The sequence below is a fragment of the Pan paniscus genome, chromosome 2 (assembly GCF_029289425.2).
Source record: "Pan paniscus chromosome 2, NHGRI_mPanPan1-v2.0_pri, whole genome shotgun sequence".
In the NCBI taxonomy this organism is placed as follows: domain Eukaryota; kingdom Metazoa; phylum Chordata; class Mammalia; order Primates; family Hominidae; genus Pan; species Pan paniscus.
In genome coordinates, this window is record NC_085926.1 from 136,670,128 (window position 1) to 136,685,926 (window position 15,799).

At 42.4% G+C, this 15,799-nt stretch overlaps 1 protein-coding gene across 6 annotated transcripts in view; it reads right to left on the minus strand.

Annotated features, from left to right (window-relative positions):
• Nucleotides 1–15,799, minus strand: part of PIK3CB (phosphatidylinositol-4,5-bisphosphate 3-kinase catalytic subunit beta) — a 182,228-nt gene that overhangs the window by 108,258 nt on the left and 58,171 nt on the right. The window contains exon 1 of one of the 6 annotated variants that reach the window (XM_063602956.1): nt 535–855. The exons of the other annotated variants lie outside the window; for them this stretch is intronic. The gene's annotated coding sequence lies outside the window, so the exon portion shown is untranslated. Of the gene's footprint in view, nt 1–534; nt 856–15,799 lie in introns of those variants that run through there. 6 annotated transcript variants of the gene reach the window in all.

The following is a 15,799-nucleotide window of genomic DNA, read 5'->3' on the forward strand; positions in this document are numbered from 1 at the left end:
CATGGCCCATCCCCTAAGCATTAAAAACACCAAATCGCTCAATACAGATGGCAAGGCCCCTTGTGCTATTTCTCTGGCCTATTTTTCTTGCTCTCCCATCACTCTACAGCCTGAGACTGGTATCACAGTGCCTTCTGCCTTCCTGCTGCTAGACCTATGTTCACATGAGGAATAAACTCCTCATATCAAAACAAACGCACTATCCCAACAAATGCACCCTTTAATAGTGCCATTTAAGTCTTACCTATTCCTTAAGGGCTTCCTTCAAGAAGATACAACAATAATAATTGGAAGAACATGAGCGCTAAAGTTAAATGAACCAAGGTTCATTTAACAATTATGCCATTAATGAAAGTGTCATATCAAAAGAGACAGGAGGCCGGGCACAGTGGCCCATGCCTGTAATACCATTACTTGGGGAGGCTTAGATGGGTGGATTGCTTGAGTCCAGGAGTTTGAGACCAGCCTGGGCAACAAACAAGACCCTGTCTCTACAAAACATACAAAAAATTGGCCAGGCGTAGTGGTGCATACCTGTAGTCCCAGCTACTTGGGAGACTGAGGCATGAGGATTGCTTGAGTCCAAGAATCTAAGGCTGCATTGAGCTAAAATAGTACCACTGCACTCCAGCCTGGACAACAAAGTGAGACCCTGTCTTAAAAAAATAAAAATTAAAAAACAATTTTTAGAACTTCTTTTGCTAATAAATGGAAAAAGAATAATAAATTAGAAAATCACAATTCTGCAAGTGCTAATGAACTAACAGATCTAGGCAATGATCATTAATAGATGCTAAAGACATAAATAATAATAAGGTGAAAGGAGAAGAAACTTTACAATCTGTCCGTGTCTGTCTTGTTGACACTACAGGAATCCCCTGATCTTAGCATTACTAAAAGTGGGACTATCAGACATTATGTGTCTCCTCATGAAATGCAATAGTCAGTACTTACCATTCACACAAAACAAAACTGAACTTGAATCTAATCAAGGCTTTAGATCTGATCTATGTGCCAGTTTACAGGAAACAGAGAAAAAAGTTAAATACTTCAAGGAAGCAATCAGCCAAGTAGAGAATGTGGCATCTTCAATAAAACAAATTATATGGTTTCTCCAGCTAATCAATATCAAGAAGAGGAGGAAGAAGACGGTGGAAGGACTGTTAAAGAATTTAAAAAACACTTAGGAGACACAGCCAAATCCAATGTTAGCTGGAACAAATCAACTATAAAAAACTATCTTAGCCAGGCACTGTGGCCCACGCCTGTAATCTCAGCACTTTGGGAGGTCAAGGCAGGTGGATCACAAGGTCAGGAGTTCGAGGCCAGCCTGGCCAATATGGTGAAACCCCATGTCTACTAAAAATACAAAAATTAGCCAGGCATGGTGGCGGGTGCCTGTAATCCCAGCTACTCAGAAGGCTGAGGCATGAGAATTGCTTGAACCCGGGAGGCAGAGGTTGCAGTGAGCCTAGACAGCACCATTGCACTCCAGCCTGGGCAACACAGCGAGACTTCGTCTCAAAAAAATAAAAATACAAAAATTAGTCGGGGGTGGTGGCGTGTGCCAGTAGTCCCAGCTACTCGGGAAGCTGAGGCAGAAGAATCACTTGAACCAGGAAGGTGGAGGTTGCAGTTAGCTGAGATCACACCACTGCACTCCAGCCTGGGCGACAGAGTGGGACTCCGTCTCAAAAAAAAAAAAAACAACTATCTTTGGGCCAGGCACGGTGGCTTATGCTGTAATCCCAGTACTTTGGGAGGCCGAGGTGGGTGAATCACCTGAGGTCAGGAGTTTGAGACAAGCCTGACTGACATGGCGAAACCCTGTCTCTACTAAAAATACAAAAAAATTAGCCAGGCATGGTGGTTCAAGCCTGTAATCCCAGCTACTCAGGAGGCTGAGGCAGGAGAATCGCCTGAACCCAAGAGGTGGAGGTTGCAGTGAGCAGAGATTGTGCCATTGCACTCCAGCCTGGGCAACAAGAGCAAAAATCCATCTCAAAAAAAACAAAAAACAAACAAACAAAAAAAACCTATCTTTGAAATAATCTGGGAAATTTAAATATGGATTCATTATAAGCTCCTTGAGGAGATATAATGTCTAGTGGTCTTACTTTTAGCCATGCTAAGATTGATCACAGAATTCAGGTATTGTCAACATGCTTTTTAAAGTACTGTTTCTCACCACAGTATATGGAAAGGTCTCTATACTCAGGAACTCTTAACCAATAAACTTCCATAAACACGAACAAAACTACATAGTCACTACACATGTTATTAAGGCACTAGTCCTAAAATTAAGCAAATCACTTCAGAGCAGCCTTTGAAGATCTGGTGTAGGAGCTTCTCAATCTTACAAGTAATAAGCATTCAATAAGTATTTGCTGAATGAAAACATGCTGTATTAACTTATAAAGACCATACTTTGCAGGGCCAGGTAGGGTGGCTCAGCCTATAATCTCAGCACTTTGGGAAGCCGAAGCAAGTGGAGTGCTTGAGCCCAGGAGTTTGAGACCAGCCTGGGCAACATGGTGAAACCTTGTCTCTACTAAAAATAAAAAAAAAATTAGCCAGGCATGGCGGCAGGCACCTGTAATCCCAGCTACCAGGGAGGCTGAGGCAGGAGAATTGCTTGACCCCAGAGGGTGGAGGTTGCAGTGGGCCAAGATTGCACCACTGCACTCCAGCCTGGGCAACAGAGTGAGAGTCTGCCTCAAAAAAAACAAAACAACAATAAAAAAAAATATATATATATACTTTGCTTATATTCAAATACCACCATGCAAAGACAGAGGTGGAAGCCAGCTACTGAACAAGTAACTCAAGTACTATGTCTAACCAAGAGCTGCCAACAAAAGCTGGAGGAAAAATGAAAGTTAGTATGTATGTATGTATGTATGTATGTATGTATGTATGTATGTATGTATGTATGTGTTTAGAGATGGAGTCTCATTCTGTCGCCCAGGCTGGAGTGTAGTGGCATGATCTCAGCTCACTGCAACTTCTGCCTCCCAGGTTCAAGCAATTCTCCTGCTTCAGCCTCCTGAGTAGCTGGGATTACAGGCACACACCATCATGCCCGGCTAATTTTTGTATTTTTAGTAGAGATGGGGTTTCACCATGTTGGTCAGGCTAGTCTCAAACTCCTGACCTCATGATCCGCCCGCCTCGGCCTCCCAAAGTGCTGGGATTACAGGCATGAGCCACTGTGCCCGGCCCAAAAGTTAGCATTTAAAATTGAGGTGGGTTTATGAAACATCAGCCCTCTGTCACAGAATTAGAAACATAATAAACCTGTACACGTCCTTAGTTTCTTCAACACAGATTTTTGTCAAGACTCTCAGAACTGAAACCAAATCACCCAATTAATACAATACTAATAAAAGAGCATGAAACTAGAAAAATAAAACTCTGGGATCTCACCCTTACCAGACAGCTGGAAATGGTAAGGCATCTGAGACATAATGCCCAGAGCAGCAATCTTTTCAAAGAGACTGACTGCATCTCACCAGCACTCCCATCCTATAGCATCAACTGCCAAGATATAAAATTCTAAATTTCTAAGCCATTCGAGAAAATGCATTAAGGTAGATACAAAAATTTCTTGATGAAGGCCAGGCGTGCTGGCTCATGCCTGCAAACCCAGCACTTTGGGGGACCAAGGCGGGCAGATCACGGGGTCAGAAGTTCAAGACCAGCCTGACCAACATGGTGAAAACCCGTCTCTGTTAAAAATGCAAACATTAGCTGGACATGGAGGCACGCCCCTGTAATCCCAGCTACTTGGGAGGCTGGGGCAGGAGAATCGCTTGAACTCGGGAGGCGGAGGTTGCAGTGAGCCGAGATTGCGCCACTGCACTCCAGCCTGGGCGACAGGGCAAGACTCCGTCTCCAAAAAAAAAAAAAAAATTCTTGATGAAATGATTATATCTAAAATGAATTACAAGGCTAAGAGTGGTGGCTCATGTCTATAATCCCAGCACTTTGGGAGGCCAAGGCAGGAGGACTGCTTGAGCCCGGGAGCCCAGGACCAGCCTGGGCTACATAGTGAGACCTCATCTATCAAGAAAAAAAAAAAAATTAGCCAAGAGTTGTGGCATGCACCTGTGGTCCTAGCTACTAGGGAGGCTAAGGCAGGAGGATCACTTGAGCCCAGGAGGCTGAGGCTGCAGTGTGCTGTTAATTGCACCACTGCTCTCCAGCCTGGGCAAGAGTGAGACTGTCTCAAAAAGTAAAATAAAAAATAAAATGAACTATGAGGCAGGGCATGGCAGCTCACACCTATAATCCTAGCACTTTGGGAGGCCAAGGTGGAAGAACTACTTGAGGTCAGGAGTTCGAGACCAGCACAGGCAACAAAGCAAGACTAATTTAAAATAAATTGAATTATGAGAATGAATTCATGATTGGGCCCCTACTTTCCTTCCTCTCTAAATGTGTCATTCAACACACAGGATCCTTAGTCCAGTCATGCTGAATCACAGGTACTTGCCAGCATATCTCACATTCTCTCCTGCCTCCTACTTTAAACAGATTATTCCCTCTTCCTAAGATGTCTTCAGCTCCATATTGCCTGACCAAATTTTATTATTCTAGATTCCTGGAAACCTTCCCTGATACTCCTCGGTGTGTCTCAAGCACCCAGGACATACCTGTGACAACACTGGAGCACACTGTATTAAAGCTCACTGTCTACTCATCTCTCCCTAGTCTCATATTATTTCTAGCTCTTTAGCTCCTGGCACATATTAGCCTCTCAATAAATAATCACTTATGGTTAAATGAAGAAATGAGTAACAAATCCCATAGAATTTGTAAGAAGGAGGCCGGGCACAGTGGCTCCCGCCTATAATCCCACTAGCACTTTGGGAGGTGAATCACTTGAGGTCAGGAGTTCGAGACCAGCCTGGCCAACATGGCGAAACCCTGTCTCTACTAAAAATACAAAAATTAGCTGGGCGTGATGGCTGCCTGTAATCCCAGCTACTCAGGAGGCTGAGGCAGGAGAATTGCTTGAAACTGAGAGACGGAAGTTGCAGTAAGCCAAGATGATGCCACTGCACTCCGGCCTGGATGACAGAGCAAGACTCCATTTCCAAAAAAAAAAAAAAGAATCTGCTAGTAGGACAATTATATCGGATATTAAAAATTTGATTTAAATCATGCTTGACAGGAAAACTTGAACCTTGCAATCTTCAATATAGTCTTTCAGCACTTACTCTAAGAAATATCATAAACAGCCTCTGCAAGTGATACCTTTATATGAAATCAAAATATTTTACCAATACATAGATAAAATGCCACATATATCTACATATCCTACAACTCTTTAAATTAAGAAAACTAGCCAGGTATAGTGGCTCATGCCTATAATCCCAGCACTTTGGGAGGCTGAGGTGGGGGGATCACTTGAGCACATGAGTTCAAGACCATCCTGGACAACATGGCAAAACCCCCTCTCTTCAAAAAAAAAAAAAAAAAAAAAATTAGCTGTGCATGGGACTACATGGCACACACCTGTAGTCCCATCTACCTGGAAGGCTAAGATGGGAGAATCACCTGAGCCCAGGAGGTTGAGGCTGCTATGAGCTGTGATCATGCCACTGCACTCCAGCCTGGGCAACAGAGTGAGATGGAAGGAAGAGTGAGACGAAGTGGGGCGAAAGAAAAAAAGTTGAAATTACTTAACTCAGACATTCAAGTCTATTTGCATGTGGTTTTACAAAATCTCAACCTACATTTCAGGTAGCCCATGTATCTTTCCTTAAAAGAATAAAGTAAAAAATATTAACAAACATATAAAATTCTTTTGCATAGATCAGGCTTTGCCTAATGCTGCCATGTCTCAAATACATAAACTCCTGTCATGTGAAGAAGAACATAAAATGGATCTCACCTATAACTTAAAGATGGCACCCTCACTGTGTTGCAATCCCAGTAATGTTATAGGTGTTTCTGAAAATGATGTATTTTTTTAACTAATGTTTGACTATAAAACTGCTATTTTCAGGATATGGCATCCTCTCCTAAATTTAAATAGGCTGAAGAACTCCCTTGATGTCAAAGGGATAACCATTATTTATTTCTCAAGCTCCAACAGACTGAAAATTGTTTCTAGTATAAAGAAAATAAAAAACTCATTTCAGAATAATTCACTAAGTTTTTATGTTTTATGTATTTTTCTATATCTGTGCTATATTTCACATTTTAAATGTCTTAAAAATTTTTTAATGGCAAAATACACTGCAAAGGCTAAGTATCTTTCTTGTGCCATCTTTAGGTGCATCATAAAGAAAAATTTTATCCTTTACTTTAACAGTTGCCCATGCTTCAAAATAGAAAAATCCTTCCTCGCTTACAAAGAAAAATTTTATCCTTTACTTTAACAGTTGCCCATGCTTAAAAATAGAAAAATCCTTCCTCACTTACAAAGAAACATCACACCAATCTCCAAAATCAATTCCCCTATCTACAATTTCAAGGACAAAACCCTCACATTCAAAGTATCAATTGATTCAGAAATATTCTAATGATTCAGCAACATACTGAAGATGCCTGTAAAGCAGAATTATTGTGTTTAAAGACCTAGAAATGTTTTTCCCAACTAGGAGTAAATCATCAGAGGGAATACTGCAAGGTTAAATATATCTACCTTGATATTGTCATTAGCAATTTACTAATAACTGAGTTAGACTGGCTGTCAAACTTTGTAAACACTCTAAGGAGATATATAGTATTAAGCTAAATATTCTCCAGAAGAAAGGTTTTCAATTTTGTCATATTCAGTATTCCCCCTTTTTTTTTTTGAGACCAAAAAAAAGTATCCGGGCATGGTGGCACATGCCTGCAATCCTAGCTACTTGGGGGGGCTGAGGCAGGAGAATCGCTTGAACCTGGGAGGCAGAAGTTGCAGTGAGCCAAGATCGCGCCACTGCACTCCAACCTGGGTGACAGAGACTCTGTATCAAAGAAAAAACGGAACCAAAAACAAAAACAAAAACAAAAACAAAAAACAAGCTTTTCAAATACATAGATATCTGTAGAAAATTCAAAAATCATGTTTATATAAGACTTTTTTTTGTTATACAAAACTGTCCAGTGTACTTCAGGATGTTTGATTATCCATTACCTAACAGTAGCACTTCCCTCAATCACTGTGCCAACAAGAACAAAATCATAACCCAACAAATTTCAAAACCATCTTTTGGGGGCTTCACACAGTCCACTTTCAGAATCACTGCCCTAAAATAATTCCTACTGTTACAGGATCCTTGGGGTGTTGTTTTTCTGGCCAGAAACATCTGTGGCCAGTGGCGCCTTTGCCTTAGTTTTGACAGGGCCCACCAGGCTCAGTCTGCCCACTTGGCCTAGCAGGCTGCACTCGATTCACACTATGGGACTGGATCCCATGACTGCCAAGGGAGACTGTGTGGAGCAGCAATGGGTGTGTGAGCAAGTGTGGGGTCCAGCCCCTGCACAGTCAGACTTGCCAGCTGCTGCAGCAGGGCAGGCAGCTCCAGGTGCCAGTACGGGCACCAGCTCTCCCTGAGGCTACGGCTGGACCAGGTGTACCACAAGCAGCTTCCACAGCTGGCACTGGGGGACATGGTGGCACCCAGAAGCTTGGAGATGTCAGGAACCCTGGGGCCCCAAAGAGGAAGTCACAGTCCTGGCTCGGGGAGTTCCCAGGTCTGGGCTCCCCAAAGGGCTACAGCTCTTCTCTCCTCTTCGCCTGCAATGCGATGAACAAAGGTCATGTTTCAGCCCTGTTTGTGTTACAGTTCTTTTAGCCTCAATTGGCAGGTCCCAAGAATGAAGTACGCAGCCAAGTGGAGGGTGAGCAAGACAAAGAGGAGCTTTACTGAGTGACAACAGCTAAGAGGAGGACCTGGAGTGGGTAGCTCTTCTCTGAAGGCAGGTCATCCTGTCATCTCTGCAGCTCTTCAGCAGACAGGAGGCCCTGAAATGGGTAGCTCTTCTCTGCAGCTGGCTGTCCTGACATCTGCTGCTCTCTGCAGAGAGGAGGCCCTGGAATGGGTAGCTCCTGTCTGCAGCCTGTTGTCCTGATGTCTGCTGCTCTCAACCAAGAGGAGGCCCTGGAATGGGTAGCTCTTCTTTGCAGCTGGTCATCCTGATGTCTGCTCAGCTCAGGCTGAGCCTGGGGCTTTTATGGGCCTCAGGGAGAAGGAAGTGTGTGCCAACTGGTCCACAGGCAGCCATGGGCAGGCCCGGAAAAGGCACAAGTTCCCACTCTAGTCCATGGAACTGGCAGCCTGGTCCCTAGCCTTCAGACCCTCCCTGGCCTGAAGATGGAGGCTCATTGAGGACCCAACCTACTTCCACCCAGAAACCTGTCTGCCTCCTGCTGCTGATCATGGCACCCAAGCTGTAGGTACCGCCTACAGGTCAGTGCCAAGCTGCCCTCAGCCTCCCTTCAGCTTCCCTCCTATGTTCATTGGTGCCCAAAATCTGGAGGGGGCCAAGGTGGCAGGGGGCTGGTGTGTCAGCCCTACCCTGAGCATGTGCACACCTGGCTGGGATGTGACAACACTTGGGCTTGGCCCTGACTCTGCTCCAAGGTCGGACAGGGTGCCGACAATAGGGAAAAGCCAGACAGTGGGAGCAGGCATTTCTGAGCCTGAGAGGGCAGAGTGGGCCTTCTTGGGCCCCTAAGGAGTGTGGGGATGCCTGGTTGGGCAGTTGCACTGGCATGGGAGAGAAGGGGCTGGGGGGCCAATGGCAAGGAGTGTGCTCCTGCCTGCTCCATGAAGCAGGAGGCCCGGGTCTGCACCCACAGTTTGGGTAGCTGCAGCTGCTCCTGGGAAGCTCCCACCCACTAACTTGGAAGGGATGTGGCCCCATTTGTTCCCCAGCTCCCGCCAGCTCCACAGAGCATGCAGCCCCGGCCACACCTCCTTGCTGCAGCTGGCATGATGGCAGCAGCTGTTCTAGACAGTCCACCGCTGCCATCACTACTATTTCTCAAAGTAGCAACAGAGTCTCCATAATTTATCCAGATATCATTGTAGCCTATATTTTTCAAAGTAATGAACATAACAGTATACATTTCTATCTGCCAATGAATGATGTTTCCTATATTTGGCTATGTTGTTTTTGGCTAATTCTTGAAGGGTAAAGAAGCTCTAAGTCAAGAAAACTAGACCCTTAACTAATCAGAGGAATGTAAACCCAGTATAACTAGCTCTTAGTTTTCAAGACCTTTAGTAACAAATTTACCGATGAGATATTCAGACTAAAACCACAAGATGACATGTAACTCTTCAGAGCTTCATGCACAGCCCTTTAAGAAAATTATTGAGGGAGAGGGCATACTCACAAAATGTGCTGTTCTGCAATTAAAATATCATGTGTTTTGTCAGACTTAAAACTGTAACATGCCACTTTAAAAAAATGAGGTAACAAACCAATTGGTTACCAATAAATCTTTTGTAGCTATATTTTGAAGGAAATTAAATTATTGCCACTAGGTTGAAAATAAAATATATTCTGCTATTTCCCTTAGTCACTCTTATTTTATAGGACCACACAAACAGTTCAGCCTGAGAGAAGTGACTCAGAGTTTCAACTTGGAGGTATCTTAGGAGTTACAGACCCTACCCATTTTAAAGATAAGAAAACTAAAGCTAAGAGAGTTTAAGTAAATTATCCAGGAATACACACAGACAGAGTCAGACCCAAAAGTCAGATTTTTTCCCCAAACCAATTAGCATAATTTTCCCCTTTTTCTTTTTTCTTGTTGTATTTAAAGGAAATGTCTTTTCACAGGCCTACCTCGCCTGGCAAGATCCTCAGTCTTGTATCATTCTTCTGTTTGAGCATCAAAGCAAGAGATCAAAGGCTAAGGACAAGCAGAGTTTTTAAACTATGAAAACTTTTCAAGGAAGCTATCAGAGGGCACAGGAACTTCAGCAGTGACAATTAGTTCAATAAACCCTTTAACTGTAACTATAACCCATATCCTGTCGATTGTTCACTGGAGAAAGAGGAAAGAGTTTAAAAGTTCTCAGCTTCCCCACCAATGTGCCAGCAGAACCCACTGGACTTTACTCCTTTACATCTAATGATAAGCAGAAAACAACATAAATTTGTTCTATAGGTGAACAAATTCAACCAAAATCATAGGAGATATTTAAAAAGAGATTTTTTTTGGCCGGGCACGGTGGCTCATGCCTGTAATCCCAGCACTCTGGGGGGCCGAGGTGGGCGGATCACGAGGTCAGGAGATCGTGACCATCCTGGCTAACACAGTGAAACCCCATCTCTACTAAAAAATACAAAAAATTAGCCAGGCATGGTGGCAGGTGCCTGTAGTCCCAGCTACTCGGGAGGGTGAGGCAGGAGAATGGTGTGAACCCAGGAGGTGGAGCTTACAGTGAGTCGGAAAAAAAAAAAGAATTCTTTTTAAAATATAAAAGAAAAAACATTACTTCTTTTGTTTTTGTTTTTGTTTTGAGACTAAGTCTTGCTCTGTCATCCAGTCTAGAGTGCAGTGGTGCAATCTCGGCTCACTACAACCTCCGGCTCCCAGGTTCAAGCAGTTCTCCTGCCTCAGTCTCCCGAGAAGCTGGTATTACAGGCACCTGCCATCACGCCTGGCTAATTTTTGTATTTTTAGTAGAGACGGGGTTTCACCATGTTGGCCAGGCTAGTCTTGAACTCCTGATATCGTGATCCACCCGCCTTAGCCTCCCAAAGTTCTGGGATTACAGGTGTGAGCCACTGCACCTGGCCACATTACTTCTTTAAATACTACATTTGCTATCACAACTTGAGGTTTCATTCAGAGGCAACTTAAGGTATGGGATCTTGATTCATCTGGGCTTTGGTCCCTACCCCCGACGTTGCTCAAAGACAACAAATCAGCCCCAACTGTTGATGTGTTCATGGTGAAGTATGCATTATACTGGGTACTTAAAAACTGAACAGTATAGAACTTCATTTTGCCTTTTTTTTTTTTTTTTGAGACGGAGTCTCGCTCTGTCACCCAGGCTGGAGTGCAGTGGCGCGATCTTGGCTCACGGCAAGCTCTGCCTCCCGGGTTCATGCCATTCTCCTGCCTCAGCCTCCTGTGTAGCTGGGACCACAGTTGCCCGCCACCACAACCAGCTATTTTTTGTATTTAGTAGATACGGGATTTCACGTGTTAGCCAGGATGGTGTCAATCTCCTGACCTCGTGATCTGCCCACCTCGGCCTCCCAAAGTGCTGGGATTACAGGCGTAAGCCACCCGCGCCCGGCCCTAGAACTTCATTTTCTAAAGGTGATTATTTATTCCGAATTGCTATAATTATATGTAAGAGCTATTTCTAAAGTAATTCCACAAATTATTAAAGAATTGCTATAACATTATATATCATATCATTTATAATAAAATGACATTTAAACTTATCCTCTCAAATCAAAGATGGCACTCTAAACAGCTTTTACAAAACATCTGCACCAGCCTGGGCAACATAGTGAGACCCCATCTCTACAAAAATTTAAAAATTAGCTGGGTGTGGTGGCACATGCCTGTGGTCCCAGCTACTCGAGAGGCTGAGGGAGGAGGATCTCTTTCTCTTGAGCACAGAAGGTGGAGGCTACAGTGAACCCTGTTTGCAGAACTGCACTCCAGCACGGGCAACAGAGCAAGACTCAGTCTCAAAAAAAAAAAAAAAAAAAAAAAATTTGCAAATAGGCACTGAGCCTTGAAAAAGTTTATTCCTGCTAACTTGGTAATTCCAGTTCTGGAATGTACCTATTTACAAACCTGAATACAGAAAAAGTTTCATGTATAAAGCAAAATATATAAATATGAAAAATTAAAAAAAAAACAGACCCACCTGATGGCATCCACTTGGTGCACTCATTTAAAATCATGTTTATCAAGAATATGTGGCAATGTTTAGAAATAACATGAAAAAAATCCAAATATAAACTAATATACACATTAGAATTAGAACTGTGTTTAAAGTTAAAAGAAAAAACTGAAGTACAACCTAATGCGCGGCAATTAAGGGTGGAAGGAAAGACACTCATACAGTTCAAAAGTAACTATAAAATAAATGTTTCTTTTATTCAATGTGCCTTTAATGATGGCATACAGTTTATACACTCTTTTAAAGTTCTATTGTTCCAGACACTTTGAGTGGGTCCAAAGGAAGGACTTAGGTTAGAACTTAGCAATTTATTCTGTATTTTTAAAAATTATTTTATTTTATTTATTTATTTTTTTGAGACAGTGTCTTACTGTGTTGCCCAGGCTGGAATGCAGTGGCACGATCATGGTTCCCTGCAGCCTTGACCTCCCAGGCTCCAGCAATTCTCCCACCTCAGCCTCCTAAGTAGCTAGGACTGTAAGCACACACCACCACACCCACATCATTCTTTTGATTTTTTTTTTTTTTTTTTTTTTTTTTTTTTTTTTTTTTTTTTTACTAGAGACAAGGTTTCGCTACATATACCCCAGGCTGAGCTTGAACTCCTGAGCTCAAGCAATCCTCCTACCTCGGTCTCTCAAAGTGTTGGGATTACAAGCATTAGCCAAAGCACCCGGCTATTTATACTCTCTCTTTTTTTTTTTTTTGAGATGGAGTCTTGCTCTGTTGCCCAGGCTAGAATGCGGTGGTGTGATCTTGGCTCACTGCAACCTCAGCCTCCCAGGTTCAAGTGATTCTCCTGCCTCAACCTCCCAAGTAGCTGGGACTACAGTTGCCTGCCACCGTGCCTGGCTACTTTTTTTGTATTTTTAGTAGAGATGAGTTTTTGCCATGTTGGTAAGGCTGGTCTCGAACTCCTAACGTCAAGAGATCCACCTGCCTTGGCCTCCCAAAGTGCTGGGATTACAGGCCCAGCTATTTATTCTTAATATGTATGTGTTCATTAGTATTTCTAAACCACAGCCCAGGCATGGTGGCTCACGCCTGTAATCCCAGCACTTTGGGAGGCCGAGGTGGGCGAATCACTTGAGGTCAGGAGTTCAAGACCAGCCTGGCCAACATGGTGAAACCTTCTCTACTAAAAATACAAAAATTAGTTAGGCGTGTTGTCAGGCACCCACCTACTTGGGAGGCTGAGGCAGGAGAATCACTTTAACCTGGGAGGCAGAGGTTGCAGTGAGTTGAGATCACGCCACTACACTCCAGCCTGGGCGATAGAGTGAGTGAGATACTGTCAAAGAAAAAAAAAAGCATAAAGATAAATTTAGACATATAATCCATAACACTGGTATTTCAGTGGAGAGGGAGGACATTATTGGTATTATTTCATCAAACTAAAAGGGCTGATGAAAAAAATTTAATAAAAGTCATATCACTCTATTATTCCAAAATATACAGCTAGCCTCTTTAAAATATGCCATTTTAAGTTACTTAATACAGTCCTTGAAATGGAAAAAAAATTTAAAAATTAAATGGTCTTCTTCCAAACACATAATTTTTTATTAAGCAATGCTAATAAAACTCTTCAGATTTCTAGTTTTTAGTCTACCTTCCTCTTTTCTAATCTAAATGTTCGACCGTGTTTACCCCTAACATCAACAAGATAAGTTATTCCAAATGGATATATATATTTCCATGAGAAATGTATTTCATCTCCACAGTCTTCTCTCTCACCCTCTCCACCCCTTGCTGAAACCCATTCAAGTGAACAGTATTTGGGACATGGGAACTATCACTAAGTGTTAAGCTATTCCAATCACTGTTTGACAATAACCACGCTTTAAGGTAAAAATGATTATTTCCCTAAATAGATAAAATTAATAGGACAAAGACTACCAAAGACCAATATCTACTACATTAACATAGAGACCTTCTCTAGCCTTTGAAGATATAACTAAGGGAATTCTCCTACATTACAGGAGAGCATTTTCTGTTTTTAAACACTTTTGCTAATAACGCATAAACAAAAATACCCAACATGTAATTGTACAGTTCAATGAATTTTTGGAAAGCAAATACCTATTGCAAAGCAAACCATTATCCAGGTTAAGAAAAAGAACACTGCCAGCATCTCAGGAGACTCCTTGTCTGTCTCTTTCAGATAGCAACCCTCTCCCAAACCTCCTACCACCATCTGACTTCTTTCGTAAGAGGTGGGGGTTGTTTTGTTTTTTAATCACTTTAGGTAACAGTATGGGAGTAAAGCAAATATCCAAATAATTGTGGCTCACTGGATACACTTTTGCACCTCTCATTCAAGTATATATTTTAGACAAAAGTTTCATTGTCTAGATGACTGCTTCTGTTTCTCACTCCAATGAGTGGCAATGGGTCCAATAGACTAACTGAGGTGGGTGCTTTTGAATGTCAACAAATCTTCCTTCTAGAAATGGTATCCAATCAATTCTGGTTCTTGTTTACAAGTACCATCATGACAATCAGGAATGACTGTTTGTGTAGCAGAGTACCCACATGTAATTGCAATGAGAGTGAGTCATGAGCCAAATTGTACAAGTGTGTGGTGGTGCTGGTGAGTAACTAACCAACAGCTCTCACATCTAGGAACTGAACCAGTGCCAGAAAGCCATCTGGATAGCAAACAGTAACATGAGAAGAATTTTAAATAGCTTACAGCTGTAGAAAATGCACTATTCCAGGCTTTGAATTCTTTTAGTTATTTCTATCTGCTGTCATTTTGAAAATAAGTCATAATATGTAAAAATTAAAAGAGCATCCAATAAAGGCTGGCATTTATCCCAAGTCATTTCAGGATTACTCCTTTGCATGATGGTTTAAGTTTGGTCTGGCAAGTACTTATCATTTGTTTGTCTGTTTTAAACCTTTTCCTTGGAGACCAATTTTCTTCCTAAGCTATCCACCCATGAATGACAAAATGCTTCTGTGTGTAGCTTTCATTTCTCCCTCATTACTGACTGTAAATTGAGGGGGAAAAGACTAAGAAAAACTGAAGAAGTATCTGTCCTTGATGCCAAGTCTTCTTTCACTGGTTATTCTCTCTAGAGGACACAGAGAGTCCAGAGAGGCAGGCTGATAATGTCATCTCAGTGCTAGGCCTTGATCAAAAAGAGGAAGAGAAGAAAACTGCAGAGGGACTAAGTGGGAAAACAACTGAATTTCAAGGAAATGAATATTTAATAAGTACTTATTCTGTTTAAGATACCATATCACACACTTGATTGGGAGATGAGGTAATTACAAAACAAAACGAAGCAATTTGCAATCCAGCCTGTACCAGAGCAGTTAGGTCTAGTGAGAGACTAGCGGAGGCATGTCTGTTCTCTGAATGATTGCAGTGTTTTTTACCTCGACCTCCCAGAGCCTCAACCAGAAGGGATGAGGATGGAATACTGGAAAAGCGAAATACAGAGTACCCGCCTGAACTTCTTAAGGTGTGGGACTGCAGTGTCTGGGGATCAGGCTATGTCATCTAAAAAGTTGAGGCAGCACCACAATGTTGCTGTCATGAAACCCCCTCATTGCCTCACTGCCCCTGCCTATGACCTGTGCATAATGGGATGAGTACTGGGAGTTACATGGTTTGGAATATAATAATTAATCACATGTTACTATGTCTAAGATCCCAAAAGATCTGAAATCTTTATCTGTTATGCATTAACAGGACAGCTTTTGGATACTGTCCTGTATTTAACTTATAACATTACCCTATAAGCTAATAAATTATATTTCGTTTCAAACCCTCAAATATAGCATTCTTTTAAATTAAAAAGCATACATTGGCCAGGCGCGGTGGCTCACACCTGTAATCCCAGCACTTTGGGAGGCCGAGGTGGGTGGATCACCTGAGGTCAGGAGTTCAAGACCAGCCTGGCCAACAT